This window comes from Thamnophis elegans, chromosome 4 (assembly GCF_009769535.1).
Source record: "Thamnophis elegans isolate rThaEle1 chromosome 4, rThaEle1.pri, whole genome shotgun sequence".
Lineage (NCBI taxonomy): Eukaryota > Metazoa > Chordata > Lepidosauria > Squamata > Colubridae > Thamnophis > Thamnophis elegans.
The window spans coordinates 95,065,927-95,089,847 of NC_045544.1; positions in this window are offsets into that span (position 1 = coordinate 95,065,927).

Genomic DNA, 23,921 nt, shown 5'->3' on the forward strand with positions numbered 1-23,921 from the left:
ATAAGTTACGACTAGCACCTTGAAGCGTATCCGGAGACAGATCGGTAACCAGTGCAGCTCGCGGAGGATAGGTGTAACGTGGGTGTACCAAGGTGCACCCATGATCGCTCGCGCGGCTGCGTTCTGGACGAGTTGAAGTCTCCGAATACTCTTCAAGGGCTGCCCCATGTAGAGCGCATTGCAGTAGTCCAGTCTTGAGGTCACGAGGGCGTGAGTGACTGTTGCGAGTGCCTCCCAGTCCAGGTAGGGACGCAACTGGTACACCAGGCGAACCTGGGAAAATGCCCCCCTGGTCACAGCCAACAAATGGTGTTCTAAAGTCAGCTGTGAATCCAGGAGGACCCCCAAGTTGCGAGCCCTGTCTGAGGGGCGTAGGTTTTCACCCCCCAGCCTGAGTGATGGAATATTGACCAAGTTTTTGGGAGGAAAACACAACAGCCACTCGGTCTTGTCTGGATTGAGTACAAGCTTGTTAACCCCCATCCAGACCCTAACAGCCTCCAGGCACTGGCACATCATGTCAACCGCTTCACTGAGTTGGCACGGGGCGGACAGATACAACTGTGTATCGTTCGCATATTGATGGTGTTTTATCCCGTGCCGTCGAATGATCTCACCCAGTGGCTTCATGTAGATATTAAATAGCAGGGGGGACAGGACCGAACCCTGAGGAACCCCGTATTTCAGGGGCCTAGGGGTCAACCTCTCCTCCCCAACTAACACCGACTGCGACCTGTCCGAGAGGTAGGAGGAGAACCACCAAAAAACGGTGCCTCCCACCCCCACCTCTCGCAGTCGTCGCAGAAGGATACCATGGTCGATGGTATCGAAGGCCGCTGAGAGGTCAAGGAGCACTAGGATGGAGGAATGACCTCCATCCCTGGCTCTCCAGAGATCATCGGTCAGTGCGACCAAAGCGGTTTCCGTGCTGTAGCCAGGCCTGAAAGCAGACTGAAAGGAGTCTAGAGGGGCGTATCTGCAAGAAATACCATTTGCCTTCAAGCAAGAATTGGTGGGTTCTCAAAATAGACACAATAACAGAAAATGAAACTAAGTGCTCTGGGAGTTCAAACAGAAAAACATCTGCCACAGAACATTTATAAATGCTGAATAAGAAAAAAATAAAAGTCTGGACAGTGGATGCACTAGTACCTGGAGACAGAATAGAAGAGAAAGAGCTCCAAATAGAAAGAGATCCAAACGAAAGCAAAGATAGAATCAATAATGATGGGTGAAATGCCAAAATAACTGAAGTACCATTGACATTGATAAAATTACCCCCAATCAACTGTAAAAGGTAACTTTACTTGAAAACAACTTAGATTCTGCAAAGATATCTTTAACACCATCAAACAACTCCATCAAACAATTTCAGGGCTCTGGGAAGGTCTTGAAAGACAGATAAAAATAAAAAATCCAATCTAAATATCTGATTGTGTGATAAACCATATTAATAATGCATGCTTCTATTCCTCAGTGTATGAGAAAGCATATATGAGAGTTCCCTCACTGTTTTCCTCCCCCATTCACATCTTCTTGACAAACACATTTTGAGAATTTATATTTACCAGAGTAACATGTAGCTCTGCCCTGCGGTTGTATGTTTGTTGGTCACCACATATAACACTTGTGTAGCTTCACAATATTTCAATGTCATATGCTAAGTTATAAAACGAGACAGTTCATAGGAAAAGGCAAGAATAAATCTCTTGGGCCACTTCTATAGCAAGCAGGTAAGTGAGACCTCTTCAATTTCTACAAATCCAGGAGTAAAACATTGACTTAACAACTGGCTTCTTGTCATTTATATATGGGGAGAGGAGGAGGAAGAGCAGTAGAAAGGAGTTGTAGTAGTTGTAGTTTATTCAATTTGTATGCCACCCTACTCCCGAGGAACTCAGGGTGGCTAACAACCAAGGAGGGAAGGGGATACAAATATAAAAATAAGACAAACAGCTTAAAATACCACAACAGTCGCAACATTCAAATGGGGCTGGAAAATCATCAGCCCCAGGCCTGCCGGAACAACCAGGTCTTAGTGGCTTTGCGGAAAGCCAAAAGGGTGGTGACGGTCCGGATCTCAACAGGGAGATCATTCCAAAGGGCTGGAGCAGCCACAGAGAACGCCCTCCCCCGAGGAGTTGCCAGTTGACACTGGCTGGTAGATGGAAGTCGGAGGAGGCCTAGTCTGTGGCATCTGATAGGCCGTAGGGAGGTAATTGGCAGGAGGCAGTCTCTCAAGTACCCAGGTCCAATACCATGTAGGGCTTTAAAAGTAATAACTAGCACCTTGAAGCGCATCCGGAGCCCAATAGGCAGCCAGTGCAGCTTGCAGAGGATAGGTGTAACGTGGGTGTACCGAGGTGCACCCACAATCGCTCGCGCAGCTGCATTCTGGACAAGCTGAAGTCTCCGAATATTCTTCAAGGGCAGCCCCATGTAGAGGAGTTGCTACTGTCGCCACCCATTTTACATTGGCAGGAGAATGACTAATGAAATGTTTTCATTTGTTTTAATATAGAAGAGCACAAGAGGAAAAACAAAGTATTTCAGGAATGCTATGCATGAGTGTTTCCTCTTCCCCTAAACAAAAAAATAAAGATAACATATACTTTGAACCTCGTTTCGTTTCACTTGACCATCATCAAAATCTATCTCTGTTTCTCTTTCTTTTCCCTCCTTCACAATTCAAGTTTACAATAGTGGCCCACTATCAGTTTTAAAAGCTCAAGAGAAAAAGTTGTTTGCAGACTTCATCTCTCCAAATACAAACACCACTTGCTTTATACTCTCTGTGTAACTGGGAGGAAAGAAGCAGTTCAGAGAATGGGGCCGTGATGAAGCCCTTTGTAAAAATTGGTCTAAAGAGAATTCGTCCCTTGCTATTCTGTAAAGAAACACTATAGCCTCCTTTAAACATTAAGGCTTGATTAGTCCCTATGTCAGCCCTGCTTTTTTTTACTTCCCTCCTCCTCCTTCCACTTCTTTTAAACAGCAACTGAATTCATCTGTGACAGATTCAAAACAGGAAATTAACATCCTGCTGCGAAGCAGTAAAGCCTCAGAGGAAGCTGTGCAAGTGTATAGGAGGTGTAAGATGAGCAAACATAACACTTCTTTTTTTATATAGACAGGAAAGCTACAAAGGCAATGTGGACACTGGCAAGATTTTATTTGGCAGTTTGCATTATTGACCGCTTTATTGCTATATAAAGTTCAAAGTTGTCCTCTGGGAATTGTTTCTAAATAGGAGACATGCTAGGCCTCAAACTTTCCTGGAAATCAGTCTGCTCTGTCTTAAAAGTCTCTGTCCATAATCTCAGATGCCAATCACTGCATGCTCTGAGGCAATCCATATTCATTTTCACATTGCAAAAATTGAGTCCTGATACTGAAAACAGCATCTGAATCCAAGGCCCGATAACATCTGGCTTGGAAAACTCTGAAAACAAGGAGGGGGAAAAATGGCAAAATATTTGGCCACATCATACAAAATTTAAAAAAATGTAATTGACCAATAATGATGTGTGGCACTGTGATTCTCCATGTATTAATAGAAGTGGATCAAGATAGAACTCTTGGATTTAAATCACACTAAACTATTATTTTTTCCTAGGAATTATTAACAAAGATAAATGTTTCTTCCTTTCTTTAATAGTGTGGCTTTCCTTTGTTTATTTGTCAATCTGCAGTATAAACTTTGCCACATAATGAAGTCATTATGTGACTTCATTTCTAATTATAATTTTGAAATAGGTAAAAAAAAGGCTAAAGTTTCCAAACTTCTCCCTGAAGCATATTAAAGGAGAAAAATTGTGGACATATAGCAAAATATTTTTCTAATTACTTACCTAGGAAAAACAAAGCTTCCAATGCTGCCACAAACAGTGTTTTTATTGCAACACTTTAATTGCTTCATTGCTGTGAACATTGTTCTTAAAACTGAGGTTAGTGGCCAAGCAATCTGCTTGTATGTATCTAGCTGTTTATTTTGAGAAGCAGGATATCATGTACAGTGGATTTCTGGCCAGATTTGCGAGGCTTTTGCTTAAGGGATTTGAAATATTATTACTATATTATCAGAGTTAAAAAGCATGAATGCTACCTTGAAAGATATTCAATCTCAAATGCTGGAGAATCATTAGACGAGTTAGTCTTAGTAAGAATTCTCACCTGAATTCACCTCTCTTTTCTCTCTTAATTATTATTGTGGTTATCTCTTGCCTCTGCCACTAGTACAATTCATTCTATTCTTGGACTCTAGATCATTTTTAAAGCAGCTCTTGGTTTCTGTGTTCTTGTGCTATTTGCAATATTTTCCACTCAGCTGTAGTGCACTAAAACTGCTGGAAAGGTATTTGTTGTTTATTAGATCCTTGATACCACTGAAGAGCACATCCTTCACCACCTCTGCCTGTTTCGGGCCTAAGAAGGGAAAGTACAATTTCAGGGCTTTTCAGCTCTCCCTCCATTGCCTAAAGAAAAGGAAGAGGGATAACATTGACAAAATCTCCTCCTACCTTTAGCAACACACCAAGTCCTGTGGGGACCACCAGAGCTAGGGCTGGGAAATGTTTCTTTTCCTTTTGTATAGGCTTAGCTTATTGACATCCAGCTGGGCAAGATAGAGTATAAAATTTCACTCCTTGTGTCAAGCTGGCAGAAATGAAGACATCACAATTCTCTTTCAAAGTTCAGAGAAGGTTTGGACCAGAGGTGGGTTCCTACCATTCGCACCTATTCAGTAGAACCGGTTCATCAAATCTACTGGACCGGTAGAAGAGGTTCCACCAGTGGATCCAGAAAGCAGGCCACACCTACAGAAGAGGTTCCAAAAAATTTTGAAACCCACCACTGGTTTGGACAATGAAAATTGTGCTATAAGGGAAATGTCCTAAATACACTAAGGTAGCTGCTCCTTAACAGAATAACAGAATTGGAAGATACCTAAAGATCATCCAGTCCAACCTCCTGCTCAAGTAAGAAACCTTATATATTTAAGACAAATTGTCCAATCTTTTCTTTAAAATCTCCAGTGTTGGAGCACCCACATCTTCTGGAAGCAACCCATTCCATTGGTTAGTGTTCTAACTGTCAAAAAATCCTTCTGTTCCCTCTTCTATACCGGACGTGTGTTCAGAGAGGATAAGTTAACAGACAAAGTGGGGAGTTAAAGAGGCAATGTGCTTTCTAGTTGGCTTTGGAAATGTATCTTGAAGTCTGGGCCTTGGCAAGCACCAGGAAATAAACACTTGTCTGAGACCTACAGATCTGCAAAAGAAGTAAAACACATTGAGTTTAATAAGACAAATTCTGGATATACATGTAAATAAAGCTAGCAATGGTATTGAAAGAAAATGAAGATAAGTGTCAATGCTCAAATTGTAGAAGGGATTTAATGTAAACTCTGTAATTATGTGAAAACAAAAACATTTGCATTTAATATATTTATCAGCATTGTAACAGCTGAATGAAGAATTCTAGCTCAAGATAAACTTATCAACAATCCTGTATGCTATTAAACACAATGATTTAGTGTACTGCATATAGCAATAATCAAGATTGCTTCATGTATCATGTGTACTAAAATGTACAAACTTTTCACTAAAACACAATAACCTTATTCAGGTCTGGTAATAAAAAGCAAGGATCCTCGCAAATTGCTATCAATTGTCTCAGAAGGAAGGGTTTTTTTTTTAATCTATTTATAGGTGAAGATCATCTAAGTGAGTTAAACCACAAAACTTTTATTGCTGATAATGGCCTGTGTAGGATTTTCTAAAAGCATTTATGTAGAGCATTATAGCTGCCTTGGGAAACTGCCACGTATTAATAAAATGAATTGTAATATCCTATACTGTGCTGGATCTCTTTGGGAATAACTGAAGTATTATTTGAGAGTTTATTTCAGTGTCATAGATAAAAGTACTTGGTTAGAGGGGATACCTGATGAAAAACAGAATTGTACATCCCTCTTGCTAAAAGGCTATTGGCAATAAACTCAGCTCTGGAAGATCTCAGCCACAATATCAAGTAACAACTCTACATTTCTTTATGATTCCTGTGTTACCATTTTGCCAATTTCATTGTTATAATTCAGGTCATGATATCTCTGGAGACTCGCATAGTTAATGCTTTAGCTAGGGTTGAAAAGCATTAATTTTCATATGCATAATTGCAATTAAGAGCCAGCATTCAATATCACATCGAACACATGGCTAAACTTTTACAAAGGAACTTCACAAGTTATAAGACATATCTTACAAAAAGTATCAACATATCAAATGCAGTTCAGCAATTATTTCTAGTGGCAGTAGTACTACTGAAGTTTTAAAATATGTGCCACAAAATGGAAGGAGAGAATAGCAGAGTAAGATAGAAAGAAAACTCACAATTTTTCCTTTGTTCATATAATCTTTTTTTTATTTAAAATGGTTTTCCCTTAGCCCTCTTTATCTGTTACTAAAGTCTTTAAGACTTTAAGCTCTTTCAAGCTTTGATTAAGATGAGTTAGTGGGAGTAGTAAACCTCCAGAGGTAAAGTTTTATCACAAGGCAAATTCCGCTGTCTATATTATACCTCAGGGGGTGGTCTTTTAATTTAAAATAAGATATAGTTTACTTTGGTATGTCATGTTTAGGTCTGTCTTTTTCCCCCTTCAATCTCTTTTTTTTACCTCAAATCTTGAACATTTAATATACAGTACTGCAATATTATATCTGGATTTGTCTCGTGATTTTATGCTTTCTCATTTCAGTCTGCCATAAGTACATGTCATTTGTCTGCTGCCTTGCTATTTTACTTCTCATCTTTTTACACTGTCATTTTGGTCATACATGGCTGCCATTCACATGGCAACTCCCAGTGTTACTAGCCAAGTTGCACTGCAGGTCTGATGATTTGCTTCCAATATTCATTTATAAAAGGATAAACCTCTCTCATGGCAGCCAGTTTAAAAGAACAGGCACCTTAGAGTGTTAAAATTCCAAACATCATATGTCCTCCCTTAGTACAACAATACGGATGGGCTGAACTTAAATCATGTATATAACATGGGAAGCTCACCCTTTCTCCTAATAAATCAGAACCAATTGGACATTCACAATTAGATATAAGTGTACATAAAAAAATACCATTACTACTGCACTGCTTCTACAAAGAGTTCTGAGGTTGCAAAGCTTATTATCCCCTCTTTACTTATTGACTTACTTATATTTCCCTGGGTGGTCTGGATCAGCCTCTTGGCACAAAATGAAACCATGAAGCAAATTTAGGGGGTTACAGAAGCAAAGAAAATGCTTATTTAGCTGTTATTGTATGAATGTGTAAATGAAAATGTATTTGTTAATTTACAGAAAATGCATGTTTGTTAATTTTCTGAAAGTGTATGATAAAAATGAATAAGAATAGGAAATTTATGATGTGTTTGCATGAATATGGATATAAGAGTTGCATTGGCATGTTCCAGGGAGCAATGGGGAGGAAATATTGAAATGTATGTGAATATGATTCAAACTCCATCCCTTTGTACTGCCATTGTGCCAATGCAGATTTAATTCCATTTTGACAAAATCTCGGATTGCTGCAGGCATCCCTGGACATTTAATTGCTGAATGTAATAAGAGCAGTATAAACAGTGGAAATAAGGGAAGCATGGGAATAAATTAAATGCTGAGAGAATAATTCAGCACTGAGCAGGGAGTAAAGCAAGGATAGGATCTCTCCTTAGTTATTTAATGTATGTATGCTAGTAGAAGATATGTAGGTCAGAGATACATGTTGTATTCTCTGAGATATGTTTTGGGGATTGCAAACATTTCATTGCCATACTTTGTAACATCATCAGTGCAGAAGAAGCAAGGGAAGTGAGGTTCACTAGTTGGCAAACAATGCATATAGCCTTTTATTATGTCAATTATATACATGCCTGTGTGGGAGATTTCTATGAGTAGCAACTAAACTACATTGAGAATAAGTCTGTGGGTACATCTTTTTGATAGGTCCATAGATAAGGCATAATATATTGATGGAATACTTATGATGACATTAGATATGTGTTGGTTTGGAACCCAAAGCTATGTAAACTTCCATACTATATAGAGGTCATGCTGTGTGGGCTGAAAACTTAAATGGTCTGCAGTGTTAGGTTACATAGACTGCATGAGGCAACAAGCTTTATGGATCAAAAATACTTACAACCAAAGTGGTTTGTTTGTTTGACAGGGAAAATGGAGTGAACCATTGCAAATTACTTACAAATAGTAAAACATTACAGCAAGTAATGTCAGTTAACAGAATGATTCCGAAAGATGGATTGTTGTGAGACATGACTGTTTGTCAAAAGAAAGCAATAAAGGCTGCAAACAGGAGGATATTTCTGCCCACATGAAAGTGAGATATTTGTCAGGAGAAATATAAAATAAGCCTTGGAGGTGTGTGTGACTGACAAGAAGGCATAGGATCATGAAACAAGAGGTACTGAATGTATCTGGACTAAATATAAAAAATGAGTGAGAAATTATGTTGAGGTACAGAATGCATTAATGAGGATCACATTACAAAATAAATACAAAAAGAAAGAATAAACAGGCCAAAAGAGGGAGAGAGACATAGATAAAGTTGTGGATGGATGGAACTGAAATCTTCAAAACAAGAGAAGCAAAATTTAAACAATTAAAGGCAGTGCATGAAGCAGCATAAGGTAAAAACAAGGTGTCAGAGTTCCAAATAGCATTCGAAAGTAAATCAGAGTCTGAGGCAAAGCATTCCTCAAAGTTCCAATTTATTAAGAAAGCCATGTTGGCACATCTGGAAAAACCTGAATCTGAAAGCTTCCTGGTTTTCCCACCCAGTTGAAAGTTCAAGAACTTGCTCCCACACCCACAAGTCCATCATAGGGTCCAATCTTCCACTGCCATGCTGGCAGTTCTACTCATCCAGTTCCGGCCAGGTGCAGAGACAAAGGATGACCTTGGCTTTCTAGAAAGTATTTTGTTCTGGCTACATATCATCCAACTCCATATAATCCCCCCACCCATTTTTCCACAATAGAAAATGCATAATAGAATAATAGAAAGTGTGGCAGGCCTAAGATCCGAAAGAAAAGATGGCTGCAGGGCAGACACAAGGTTGATTTGCAAGGATAGAAAAAGATGGCTAACCCATCCCCACCCCACCCCCAAAAAAGAATAGCATGTTGATTGTTTGTATCTGTATATTACCAATAAGGCTTTCTGTTTCATGTACAAAAATAATGTGCTGATTTGAGGATGCTATATACTTTCATTTTTGGCAAGTGTTGCACACAGATGTTTTGTGATGTCATAGCAAGAGCAGTAGCAACAGGACTTAGACTTATATGCTTTACAGCCCACTTTAAGCAGTTTACAGGGTCAGTATATTGTCCGCAACAATCTGAATCCTCATTTTACCAATCTCGGAAGGCTAAGTCAAACTTGAGCCAATGAGAATTGAACTGCTGGCAGTCAGCAGAATTAACCTGCAATACTGCATTCTAACCACTGTGCCACCACAGCTCATACACTAGTTAAGATGACTGCTTAACTAAACAGGCTACAGATACAGTTGTAAATACAGTTGTGGGAATAGTACAGCATACTAGATTAAAGTATGTTTGGGGTTTGATTAACAGAGGTTTTACCATTTTTTTTGTATCCAATATTTGCTTGTATCCAAGAGTTGATGAGAGGTTGAACCATTGCCTAATTTGAAATTTGCTATAATTAGAAGAGTATTTGACATTGCAGTATCTAAGAATTCTTCCCTGAGATTATTCCTTGATTCCAAATTCCAGGCAAAGTCAGTTCAATTTCTTTCTGCCTAACTTCACACCATATGTGAGAAGGACACAAGAGAATGAGTTGGTGGAAGTGATAGAAACCAACACTTTATGGTTGGACCACTAAAAAGCATCTTCATCAGAATTGGTTAGAAATGTGCAGTTTAATAATTTTTAACCAAAACGAGGGAGTCAATTCATGGCTAGATTCCATAAAAATAAGTAATCATAACAGTGAAATAAAATATGAGAAGCTATAGAAAAAGTCGGGTCCATCTCAAAATATGACTCAATGTATTTTATTTCTACAGTTATAGACCTTTCTGGATAAGGGGAAACATACTATTTCCCTTTAAAGCAGGAAAACTTAATTCATTACTGTTAAGGAAGTCATCCAAGACTCTGAAGAGAAGTGCAAACAAAAAATGACTCAGAAGAAACTGTTCACTACATCTTCCAAACCTGCTCTCAAGACTGTTAACTTAGAGCACACTCCAAGTGTAGTTTTCCCTTCCCATATGCTTTTTTCCAAATAAAAAGAATTTTCCATACTGCTGTAGTTCCCCTTAGTACAAACTTATAGCAAAGTAAAACCAACCCAGATTGGATCTTACAACATTATCCTGGGACACATATGTTTGCCTTCATTCAAAAGTAAAATTAAGTTTCATTAAAATTGTTCAAAGTTAAAGCCATAAACTTTACATGAGTTTGAAAATAAAGATGCATTTGAAAATGATAAGATTACCAGATTGATTTTATTCAGGGGAATAAATATTGTTTTCATAGGCAACCCCATGTGGCATTTTCTTGAGTAATGTAGATTTCAAGGGAATATCTTTTTTTATTTTGATACCTTTCTATGCCCATAGATGATAGTCCAAAAAAGTACATTGGATTAGTGTTTCTCCATCTTATTGTCTGAGGAATTATGGGAGTTGAAGTCTACACATTTTAAAGTTGCTAAGATTAAGAAACACTGCATTAAATCATTGCATATTTCCCTGAATATGTTCTTTTTCAACTCTTAAGTTTCCATCTGATCATAAATAAATAAAAAAAATGGTAGTTAGCCATGATAAGGCAACTGATCTTCCAAAAAAGCTTGAGGCATGTTTCTTTAAAATCTTTGACTAAGATGCTTTTCAGGTTCAGGACAGACATGGTGCGAGGACAGATCATGTTTTAAAGTATTCTCTGAGGTATGAAGCATTGTTTCATAGGTTCATTGTTTCTCCTCCCTCCCAGCATTCTATCTGCAGCTCCATTAAATGGGTAGGGCTGCATCCATTTTTTCCCCACAATGGGGAGTTGAGACGACTTTAATTATTGACCCTATATGAAGAATTGTTTTTCTTATTTTTGGGATGTTTTAACTGACCTTGATTTGTCTTAATACAACTACACATGACAGCCTAGATAGCATTCAGGCGGCAGACCACTGAGAAATCCAAGTACTCTAAACTAGAACTGAAAGTCAAAAATATGCCAGAATACATGTGACTATCAAGAAAACTACAATAATACATCCAGGATTCAAGCCACATTCTGTTGATTGGATAAAGTCACTGATGACATTACAAAGCCTTTAGGCAGGGGAGAATGTATAATTGACCCACTACACACACACACACACACACACACACACAGAGAGAGAGAGAGAGAGAGACAGAGAGACACACACACAGAGAGAGAGAGAGACAGAGAGACACTGCCCACCCCAGGCTACCAAGCCAATTTAAAACAAAGAATTGTGAGCAGGAGAAGCCCCTTGACTTGAAGCTACCTATCAACAGTTGCAAATCACAAATCAAACAACTACACAGAAATTCAACATATCAATTGCTTATTTGGTGAGATTGAGTTTTGTGGTGGTAGTGTAGGCCAAACATTTATAAAAAGTAGTCCAGATTAGGGGGGGAAATGTTATCTAATTTGCTAAGCTTCTGAGATAGGTATTCACCAAAAGGCAAAGTTGAATGCCAAGAAATCTCTTCACAGTAAGAGATTTTTTCAAGTAGATCTTTTGGTGATGGTGGTAGTGGTGGTGGTAGTGGTGGTGGTGGTGGTGGTGTTATCAGTGGTTCATCAACACTGCTATATTAATATGGGCTGTTGCCTTGTACCTGCCACTGATGGAAAATCCAACATTGCTGCCTTTATGTGTCATCACAATTGGCTCCCTCTCATCTCATCTGACCGACACTAAAACTAAAGACCTGGACAGCAAAATGTTTTCCTTCTTTCCGAAGAGGGAAGATTTATTAATACTGTCACCAAGTAGGTTTATAAATTCTTTCTCTTTAAAAAATCTCTGTCTCAGATTCCCTTGATTTATTTACATTTCATAAAAATAGGCTTTTCTTTCTGATCCTTTTAGAACAAGCACAATGCTACTTGTTCCATTTACAATATTCCCACCATCTTAATAGTAGGTTATTATGTTTCTATCCATACGTATCTTGGTTACACAACAGGATTCCTGATCTTCTGCTTTATATTTAAAATGGGTTTCTAGCCCACACTTCATATCAAGATAGGTGTTGACCAGTTAGTAGATTTAATGCCAATACTCTAAAATGGTAATGGTGATGGTGACGAGGATGATGGAAACCTTTCTTTGTTAATACAGTGTCATTGGAAGCTAGCATTCTCCATTTTATCCTTCCTGTGGGGTTTGATTCTGGTGACTAACAGTGAAATAATCCAAAATTAATCTCTCTCTCTCCCTCTCTCTCTTTCTCTCTCTCTCCCTCCCTCCCTCTCCCTTTCCCTCTCTCTTTCCCTCTCTCTCTCCTTCCCTCTCTCTCTCTCTCTCTCTCTCCCCCCCCTCTCTCTCTCTCACACACACACACACACACACACTTTTCCCTATCATATTACTTTACAAACCCTCCAGCGGAAAAAGAAATCCCATATTGAAACTTAGTGAAATGTTTCTATTGGTGACCTGTGTTCAGTTTCAATATGAAGTTAGCTTTGTTGGGATATGTTTACTAAAAATTGTTTTTCTGGGACTTAAAAAGCTTTGAAATAAAGCAGAAGAAACATGTGATCTCAATGGAAAGAAACACAGAGCAAAACAGAAGAAAAAAACAAAACAAAACAAAAATAGCCAGCAGCTTTGTGGCTTGACACCTCCGAGAAGCTGATGAGGCTGATCATTCAGTACTCTGATGCTTATCAGCAGCCAACACTTTGTACATAAGAAAGTAGCTGTACAACATGTGCTTATTGTGGTTTCCTTGTATGTCTTGTACCAAAAACTTCAAGAAAGCTGAGCATAATTTTAATTGTGTAAAAGAAATATTTCAAGCATCACAAGTATTTCAGAGGGCAAAAAGAGAGAAACAGATCAAAATTCAAAACATTGAATTTGTAGAAGTAACGGTGGGTTATCATAGTATCCACATGGTGTTTTATGCAAGAAATTAGAGGTAAGAGATAAGAGTTATTAAATAAAGGCAATCTATTGATTGCTATATAGGGAGATTTTCAAAACAATCTGATCTCAAGAAGTGAGAATCATTACACGACCAAAGACCATCATTACTCCCCATGTCCCATTAAAACTCTCTTTTAACACTTAAGTAGAGGAGCAAGTATGATTTTACAGTTTGCTTTATGGGTCTCCATGGGTTAATTGAGCTTTACATTTACATCCTTGCCAGTTTCCACACCACCCAAACTTAGAGAACATTCTGGTTTTTCATGTTCTTTTTCATTCCTCAATACAGCAAAAAAGGATTCTTTGAATGAGTGAAAAAAATAAATTCTCACACGGAATAAAACTCAATTCCACCTATAATGTAAACTAAATATTAAGATGACTGTTCCAAGTTTTTCAAGCTTAGTTATAATGTTTATTTTATTTCTTTACTTGTCAAATTTTTATATAGCCCATCTTCCCATAAGTTGATTCTGGGCAGATTACTTTTATTTCTTACAAGGCATCTTGAACAGGTATATAATGTTTCCCATGGTTTTTCTTCTGGTCAGATATAAACATTCCATCAGTCCCTTCTGGGATAAGCATACTGTTATGTTTCATTTTTGAGTTCCAGCCAGGAGAACCGGGGGGACATAAATATAGCAATGATTTAAAAAAAGGTCATTCTCCTCCAGTCAAAAATATATAGGTTTCCTATGGAATTTTAGTTACAGAACAATTGTGTGTACTTTTCACTAGACAGTTTCTGCTGGCTGAAATTCAAGAGTAAGAATAATGGAGAATATAGCATAATCCATGTGTATGTATCCCATCTATAGCCTTGTCTTAAAAAGTGATGATGAAATAATCATGTTCCAGTGAAAAATAATAGTAGAAAGAACAGCAAAAAGGTCCATCATTCTTCTAACTATAGGATGTCAAAAATAGAATATACAAGAAGCAAAGAAAAAATATATAATTAAGATATAACCAGAAGAGAAAATGTTATAGATTCTGTCTGAATTCTCATACACATGTACAAAATAAGTTGCCACATCTAAAGCAGTAGCCATCAATTAGCAAATTGCTTCTTAGTATAAAGATTTGAATTGCAAGACATCTTATAAGTTGACCTTAGATGAAAATCAAGATACAATAAAGTAATAATATCCGAAATGCAAAACTTTAGAAATACATTGAAAGACAATTGTTTATGGTGACCAAGTGTTCTTCAGAATATTCCAAGGCATATAGACCCTTATTGAAAGTGAGCTAAATCACCACTATCCCCATAATTAAGAGAATGAAAGAATTTGGATTAAACAACAGACTTCAGAATAGTGAATGGTCAGTTGTTGCTGTGATGTTTATTACATTTTGCCATTCTGTCAGAGCTTGGTTTTCTGCCTAAAAGATAAAATGTCTTGTCCCTTTCCATTTTAAACCATAAGGCTTCAAACATATTCTGAACCAATCTCAAATTTTATTGTTACATTCTTCAAAGGATTAACCAGGTGACTTGCTTTTTAATGCATTTTATAATTCTGAAGAGACTATATGAATTCACCTAATTTATCTGGACTCTTGGACAATGTATACTGTATATAGTTTCCTGTCTATAAGCAGAGATGAAAATAAGCTGGCTTGCACATGCCAAAATCTTGTGCAAACTTCTTCCAATTGCCAAAACGCCATCATCAAGCAATGGAAGAGTTCCTCAGGTTTCTCATCTCAAGCCAGGTGCATATAATGCTGAAACTTTCTCCCAAAGACAGATTGACCTCAGCAGTCCACAGGTGCAGGCTTCCGCTCAGTTATCAATCAAGATTCAGAGCAGCAAAGCTGGCCTCGTATCATCTTCCCAAGACAGCAGAGTGTTCAATGGGAGGGTGATGACTGCTTCACTCAAGAAAAATCTGCTTCTGTCCAACTTGACATCTGAAACTATCAGCAGAGCAAAGAAACACACCCGTCAACCCAAACTGATTGCCAACTGTCTGATGAAATTCTTGTATGGCTATTCCTTGGATGTAAAAAAGATTCATAAAGGAAACTATTCTTAAGAGGTGAAAATAAAGTTCTAATAGTTTTATAAAGTTCTTTTCATTTTACATAAAATGTTTTATCATTCTACTTTAATTGCTGCAATGATCTCAAAAGTTACTTGATCATACAGATACACACATACATACACACACACACACACACACACACACACACACACACACTGCAGCAGTCCTTCCAGATTTATTTTATCACAGTGTGCTTACTATGGTAGTGTATGACCATAAGACACAAAGAGGGACTTGCCTAGCCCTTACTCCCAATCTCCATCATAAAAATCCTATTAAGACCCTGGTAAGCTATGTTTACAATAGGCCACAAGTGCACATTCTATGGAAAATGCAAAACCTGCCTCTGAGGTTGAGCACTGGAAGATGGCTATGTTAGTCCGATTTTTAAGAAGGGTTGGCAATTTAATGTATATTCTAGGGAATATAATGAAAAATTCTATTAAAGATGTCCTTGCAAGTAATCAGGTGTAGCTATGTGTCCTGTCAATCCCACAACCAGGGGTGGGATTCAGCTGGTTCGGACCAGTTCAGGTGAACCAGTAGTTCTGGTGAGCATTTGGCCTCACCCATCCACCCCTGTGCTTTCCTGGCCTATATTTCCCTGTTTTTTAGCTCAGCTGATTCATGTGGCACAGTGGATTGCCACACATAACCTGTTTTACTCACAGGTGTTGTCATAGAAGGTAAGTTCTGATGCTTAAAAAGGTCATTTTTAATGGTGTGTGTGTGTGCATGTGTGTGTGTGTGTGTGTGTGTGTGTGTGTGTGTGTGTAAGGCCTGTGTGAGCGTGAAGTGGACTCACTGAACCAGTTGTTAAATCGGTTGCATCCCACCACTGCACACAACTCAAAAATTCAGTTTCACACTCACACATCTTGATAATCTTTCTCTGCCTTTCCAGCAAACACATTAAAGAATAAGAGACAAAACGGTAGGGCTTCAATTGCTTTCTTGCTTTGGACTCACAGACACCAATGTCCCATAGATGAGATATGAGATAAAATTTCACTTTTTTCTCCCTTACCTTTAAATCAGGGCATCAATTCAAATGGCATCATCGTAGATTTGTGTACATGCTAAGCTTTAACAGGCAATAATTCAATAAATTTTTTAAAACAACATTTTTAAAATTATTTGGATTTTCACTTCCCACCAACTTATTAAATGTTTTCATATGGTTTGTGTCTTTTGACACTGCAATCCTTGACATGCATTTCAGAGACTGATGTGACCTCCATACCAAAACTTCTGGTCCTGCAACCTTAGAAGGGCTACTGAACTATACTCATCTGATGTAATCTATAGTTCATTTCTTAAAGTTTTCAGCATAAAACTGGACTTTTCATATTCACTTATGAAGCTCATCAGTTTGCTTTGGGTCAATGCATATCAATTGATATCCTGTTTCACAGGATTGCCGTATAAGTCATAAAGTCACTCTAAGTCCCAAAAGGCATGCTGGAAAATTGTTTCTTAGGAAAAGTTTCAAATTTGTTGGAAAAACATGTCCCAAATACCCTTGTGAGTTCATTGAGGATATGGCCATTGTTTTTCTTTGACATGGACAAAGAATAAGATAATTTCCATAATTATCTCCAGTCCATTCAAAATATCAGAGCCCAATTATTGGCAATTTGACCGAAACTGCTTAAGAGAATGCATATATTCGTTCGGTTTGAAATGATTACTACTTTGATCTGTTAAATTTACAGTGCTAATTTGGTCGATTAAAACAATTTTAAATGACCTGTATCTGGAAAACCTTAGGCATCTTCTCTTTTATGATCGTCTCCATAAATTATGATCATTAGCTCCAAGCAATGATTAATTCTAAAGTTTTGAGTAATTTGCGTGATTACATATGATTTTAATTTTAACTGTTTCTTGTGCTTCAGTGCATGTTATTGATTAGGCATGAGTGAGCATTATGTCCTTTAGAATAATCAATACATTTACAACCTTATTGCTTTATGTTGAAGATTGATTACTTCCGATATGGAAACAAATTATATTTTGAAAAGAGTTTGGAATAAATATTGTGAAATCATAGTTGTTTGCTAACTAGGTTTTCCTAAAAATTCTTGGGCTGTAATAAAACTCAGAGGGAGACTAAACTAAAAGACAACTGAATAAGGATATTATCTGCTCTCAGTTTCCAATTTGAATTATTTGGACAACTCTTAATAAGCGTTCTCATTTATGTTATCATTCTCGCAGGCTCAATATGGTTTCTAAATCTAATGATAGGCCTTGTTTTTAATGCCCATTGCCAATGCCCTATGATGGCTAACATTTTCGGAACTGAGTACTGAAAAGGAAACACTTCACTTGCCTGGGCAGCGACCAGGAATGTGCATGTGCATGCACATGTGATGATCAGCTGGTCTTTGTGCATGCGGCAGTGCTGGAAACTGGAAGAGCTGGTCTTCCGGTTTGCGGCACTTCCATGCTTGCCAGCCAGCAAGTCTTCCCGTTACTGCTCACGCTGGAAAATGGAAGACCAGCTCTTCTGGTTTCTGGCACTGCCGCACACACAAAGGTCAGCTGATTATCGCATGCACATGTGTGCCAGAAACCTGGAAGAGGAGCAGGCGATGCCACATGTGCCAGGTGACATGGCTTTGTGTGCCATTTCGGGCACACATGCCTTAGGTACCATTTCCAGTTAAAATTATGTAAACTAAACACATGGAACTGGTGTTCTTAGAATGTGTAAGTAAATTCTTCTCATACCATTGGATATATATATATATGTATCCACATACATACATATATATATATGTATATATATATATATATATATGTATCCACATACATACACACACACACACACACACACACACACACACACACACACACACACACATATATATATATATATATATATATATATATATATATATATATATCTTGCCTTGTTCTTTTTAACCACTTTCATTGAAAAACAGAGAAGTAGAGAGAAAAGATTCTGACAGAGATAAAATGGTGACATTGCCACAGAGTAAGCATTCAGGAACAGAGGGAGCTATTTGCAATGTGCCAAAAAGTCCCAGACTAACTGCAATAACCCAGTTTACCATTTCAGCTTCTGAGTTGCACTGCAAGAAGGCAATCTTTTTGCTGAAACCTCTGTAGCCTGTACACTTTGATGTGTTAACCACATGTAGCAAATGTAGCAAACAAATGTTTCTTCTATATCTGTATCTGTCTTGTCACAGAGATGGGAACCATCAATAAACTAAGAGACCGAAGTATAACTGTTCAGCAGAGGGAGGCATTGGCACAATATTTAAGTCCTGGATAGTGTTTCAGATTTTTTTTTCCTAAATGTATTCCCATCAGAAAAATCAAGGGACACTAAAAAGCTATATAATGATTGTGTCTTTTTTCTGGAACAAGGAACTATTTGCTTAGTTGTGAAGAGAAAGACATAAAAACATGGTCTAAACAGGATATTGACATTTTAATGTGTCGAGAGGCATACTCCAAAATTTACATCCAAAGGAATAAAACCAACCTAGTCCTTAAGCCGTGAAATGAGACTGAATAATACAGTATTAAATTTTAAATTTTTAGATAAAACTTTACGGTTTTGGTCAAAAAGATCTGAAAGGCTGGGATAAATTTTAGAGAAGGTTGAAGGGAAAACCTCCATACAGAAGTAAATAATATGAGCCTCTGCCTAAGCAAGCAAAATAATAGTTAATCTGACTAGATCCAACTTGCAATGGGAAGCAAAGATGGATGATATATACCCATTTTATTTTATTTCTCTTCACAAAAGCTATGAGTAATCTTGTATCCTTCAGTTTGAAGTACAGACTTTGGGGAAGCTATGGCTACAGGAAGGTGTTCTTAATACCAAAATACAAATGCAGTTGTGTCATTCACAAAGCAAGCTGTACCCTTTCACACTTGCATTAGGAGAATGCAAACAGGTGTGTAAGGGGAAGAGTTAATGGCTATTGTGTGTTTCATCACTTTCCCCCTCCCCCCCTTCTCTCTTTGAACAATTATGGCCAAAAACATTTGGAGGGCACCTAACTGCCTATCTTTATCCTTAAAACAGAAGTTGATTTTTTAAATCTCTAACAGCTTCATTTAATCTTTGTAGTATTCAGGGGATATAGCCAAGGTAAAGTAAGTAGATAGGACCAGGGCAAAAACTGGAAAAGCTACAATATTCATTCTTATTTCTATGTTCATAAAATTGTTAATTGGATGAACTTTTCACTGAATATTAAGTAGACTGTAAAGCTCTCAAAGCGTTACTAAACTGGGCAAATCTTTCAACTCTACCAGCAGAAAATGAAGCAGAAACTCTGCAAACTGCACAAAATTATTTGGGAGAAGCATATTTTACCCATGGTGCAGTAAAGGTTACTGTCAATATTTCAGCGAAGAGTGAAAGAAAATTGCATCCACTATGGCTATCGTATAATCAGGATTCGATATCTCTGGATTCTGTGTGGTACAATTTTAAAACATGCATTGAGTGGATTCACTGACTCTGTTTTAATTAGTATGAACTATTTGTTTGAGCATTTAGCCCAGAAAACCCTTGCCACAACTTAGGACCTTGCCTTTCCACACAGACACTAGAGATATGTGGAAATAACATTATCCGTGTTATCAAAGGTCAACACTAATTTAATGACATAAACAACAAGCACCACTCTCAAGTTCCAATTGGTCTTCTTCCCCTCTCTCTACCTTAGGATCAGCAGATATAAATCTGTGCAATCTTTATTCACAGTAATGCAGCCTTTAAGCATTTGTGCTTCTAGTGAGCCAGGAAAAATTGCAAACTGTATCCAGCAGGTGGCGGAAAACAATACCTGGATTTCCTTTTAGTCTCATCTGAAGTTTGACATAAGAATGCCAAAACCAGATTCAAGATGCTACCTCAAAACTTCTCGTTATAGTAAGCATTACCATTAGAGACAATGGATACAAACTTGCTTATAGACTGGCCCATATCAACCTCTCTACAGTCAATGGTAGGCAGGAGGAGGTTGGACAGGTCAGGGGAAGACTAGTAGGTAAAGGAAGATGCCAAGTTCAAGCCCATTCTATCACCTGAACATGGTATATTATCATCCAAATGAGTCGCTTCTTGAGATAACAATGCTGCCCTTCAGCCTACCAAAATGTGTAAGAGGCTGGCATTAGCAACTTATTAGCTTTAGTTATGTTTCCCTGAAAATGCCTCAATGAACAAGTAGGAGTATTTCTATTTAATCCAATACTTGAAAAACAAAAGTAATTTGCATTGGGTGACACAATCATGTATTTGCAAAATATTCACACTCATTAATAAAACCATGTTTGTTTGTGTTATATATATATATATATATATATATATATATATATATATATATATATATATATATATATATATATATATATATATGATTTTTACAACCCCTGGTAAGCCCCAATTATGGGAGGAAGCTAACTGCTTCCATCATCTGTCATTCGGCTCGTCACAAGAGTCCATCACGACAGAAACCCTACTGTTGCCTTTGTTATATTTGTGTTTTTTTATTTGTGCTGATAAATAAATAAAGGGAGACTAGTATAGATCTATTTCAAACTATTTAGCTCTCATCAGCTAGCCAATCATTAAGCCACAAGGTCCTCCTTCTTATCAGATGAGCCAGGGAAGTAGGTATGTATTTAGTGTCACAACCCCTGGTATGCCCCAATTATAGGAGGAAGCTAACTGATACCTACTTCCCTGGCTCATCTGATAAGAAGGAGGACCTTGTGGCTTAATGATTAAGACATCTGCCTAAGATGTAATACAGCACAGGTTCGAATCCCAATAAGGGTATGGCTAGCTGATGAGAGCTAAATAGCTTTAAATAGATCTATACTAGTCTCCCTTTATTTATTTATCAGCACAAATACAACACAAATGTAATAAAGGCAACAGTAAAAATATTGGGTTTCTGTCGTGATGGTCTCTTGTGACGAGCCGATAGACAGAGAATGGAAGCAGTTAGCTTCCTCCCATAATTGGGGCATACCAGGGGTTGTGACACTAAATACATACCTACTTCCCTGGCTCATCTGATAAGAAGGAGGACCTTGTGGCTTAATGATTAAGACATCTGCCTAAGATGTAATACAGCACAGGTTCGAATCCCAATAAGGGTATGGCTAGCTGATGAGAGCTAAATAGCTTGAAATAGATCTATACTAGTCTCCCTTTATTTATTTATCAGCACAAATACAACACAAATGTAACAAAGGCAACAGTAAAAATATTGGGTTTCTGTCGTGATGGTCTCTTGTGACGAGCCGATAGACAGAGAATGGAAGCAGTTAGCTTCCTCCCATAATTGGGGCATACCAGGGGTTGTGACACTAAATACATACATACGTACATACATACATACATACATATATCACTCTCTTTCTTTCTTTCTTTCTCTCTCCCTCCTTCTCCCCCCCCCCTCCATCAGTCAAATGATATATTCAAGACCAATTTATTTTTAAGCCTCACAATGTTCAGGATTTATTTAAACTGAATTTTTGAGTAAAAGTTTTTATACTTCTCATGTACTATGTTTGGCTTCTTTTGCAATCAAAATCAAGATGCTGTGGGATTTCAGAGTTCTATTTCAACCAAACTAGCCTCAAAATCAGGTTCCTATAAAGCCATTTTAACCATAATACGCTAGAGGGTAGATAGCCATCATCCACTCATCATAAAATATACCATAAAGACGTCATCATGCTCCACAAAAATCAGCAGCTGCTGGGCCTCAATAAAAATTAAAGTCTCATTACAACATCTCTTTTATTATTTCTGGCAGCACAATTATGCCTCAAACTTCAGGTTTCCATGTCTAGAAACTGTCTGCCCTAAGCAAAAATTGCTGACAGCCAGCCAATTTTCCATTATCATCTTGAAAAAAATATATGATTACGGTACTTCCCATCCCCCTACAACTCCCCTCCACACAAACACACTCACACAACTCAAGCAAAGGGAAAGAGGTGATAAGAAATGGATGCCAGAAACCCAACAGCTTCTGTAATGTACCATAAAGCTGAATTGGCAATTACTTTTTGGATTTTTTTTTCTGTGAGCAGAAAACTAACATAATAAGAAGTGAGATTTTAACTTTTCTTCCTGATGTGCATTATTTGTACTTATAAGGAGTTTTTTTTAATGTTTATTCTTTCTGAGGTGAATCCATTTTATCATTTCATCATTTTCCTATCTCTTTTTGCTGGACAGCTTAATTACTCTTAGAGTTATTTTGTACATTAAGAGGATAACTAATAAAGAACAAAAAAATTAACATGATAGAATTATGCATTGCAGCTCACAGCAAGGGGAAGTAATATTTTTTTCAATCTGGAAGAGTTGTGTATAAAATAAAATAAAAACATACATATGCCAGAAAAGAAATCCCAAATCCAGCATTGTTCTGAATATCACAATATAATTCTGGGTAAAATGTAGATCATCTGTTCAGCTACCACTCCTGAATGTGGGGTTCTCCTGAAAATTGTAAAAGATTGGATGACATGATTCTTGTTGTCCCTTCCAACTGTATAATTCTAGGATTCTAAGATTTATACTTGGTACTTGGATTTGCATCTTTTGGATCACTCTTAGGATAGCCTTTTCACAGGGAAGTTCTCTGCAGATGTATCAAATTGTCTTTAACCCAGTTTAATTATTAAAAAAAACCTGAAGAAAAGAATTTGTGCGTAAACCATTTCAGGTTATCTGAATGAAAATGCCTAATCTGGTCACAATCTTCCACCATGCTGAGAAATGTTGCCTATTATAGGATTTGTATCTACATGTATATCTGTGCTTTGTTATTTAAACGCTGAAATACTCTGGAACACAAAGCTATATTTTTGTTGATTAACTTGGGTTTTTTTTTCCTTCCATGAAATTACTATTTTATGTGCAAAACATAATCTGTGACTTTTAGTATCACAATAGAAATGCAAGTGATAAAAGTACACATTGTGGAACAAGCTGATCATGCCACTTGCCACAATGTATGCAACTATCAGAGAGTAACATCACCTCACATGTCAGTTGAGGTCATACTTATTGTTTTACCGCATGAGTCATTCAAGCAAACTATCCATATGAGTTATTCCTCAAATGATATGCAAGGTTCCAGGCAACTTACTCAATCATCAAATAACTAAATTCTGTATCAAAATCTATATATTCAGTTTCAGAGGTTTGAAAGAGTGATATCACAAAGTTAAAATGTATCACAGTCCTGACGACTTTACTACAGCAAATGAGTGCAAACAGCAAAATAGATTCAGACTGAAACCGATTGTTCCCCCAGTATTATTTCCTGATAACAGTGTTTTACAACAGAAAATAGCTTCATGTAAGCAACATGTAACTGGAGGCTCAGAACTTCCAAATGCTATTTAGTTAAGAGGAACAAATTTTGCATCAGTTTTGGATTCAAATTGCTACAGTCAAGCACTTTTAGGGAGACAAAATTATATTATGTGATTTTATATAATTTTTATATAGATTTTCAAGGATTGATTGGAACTCTGATAACCTTAGTTTCTAGCTTATCAAATCAGGAATGTGACAGCAGTTTCTAAGACT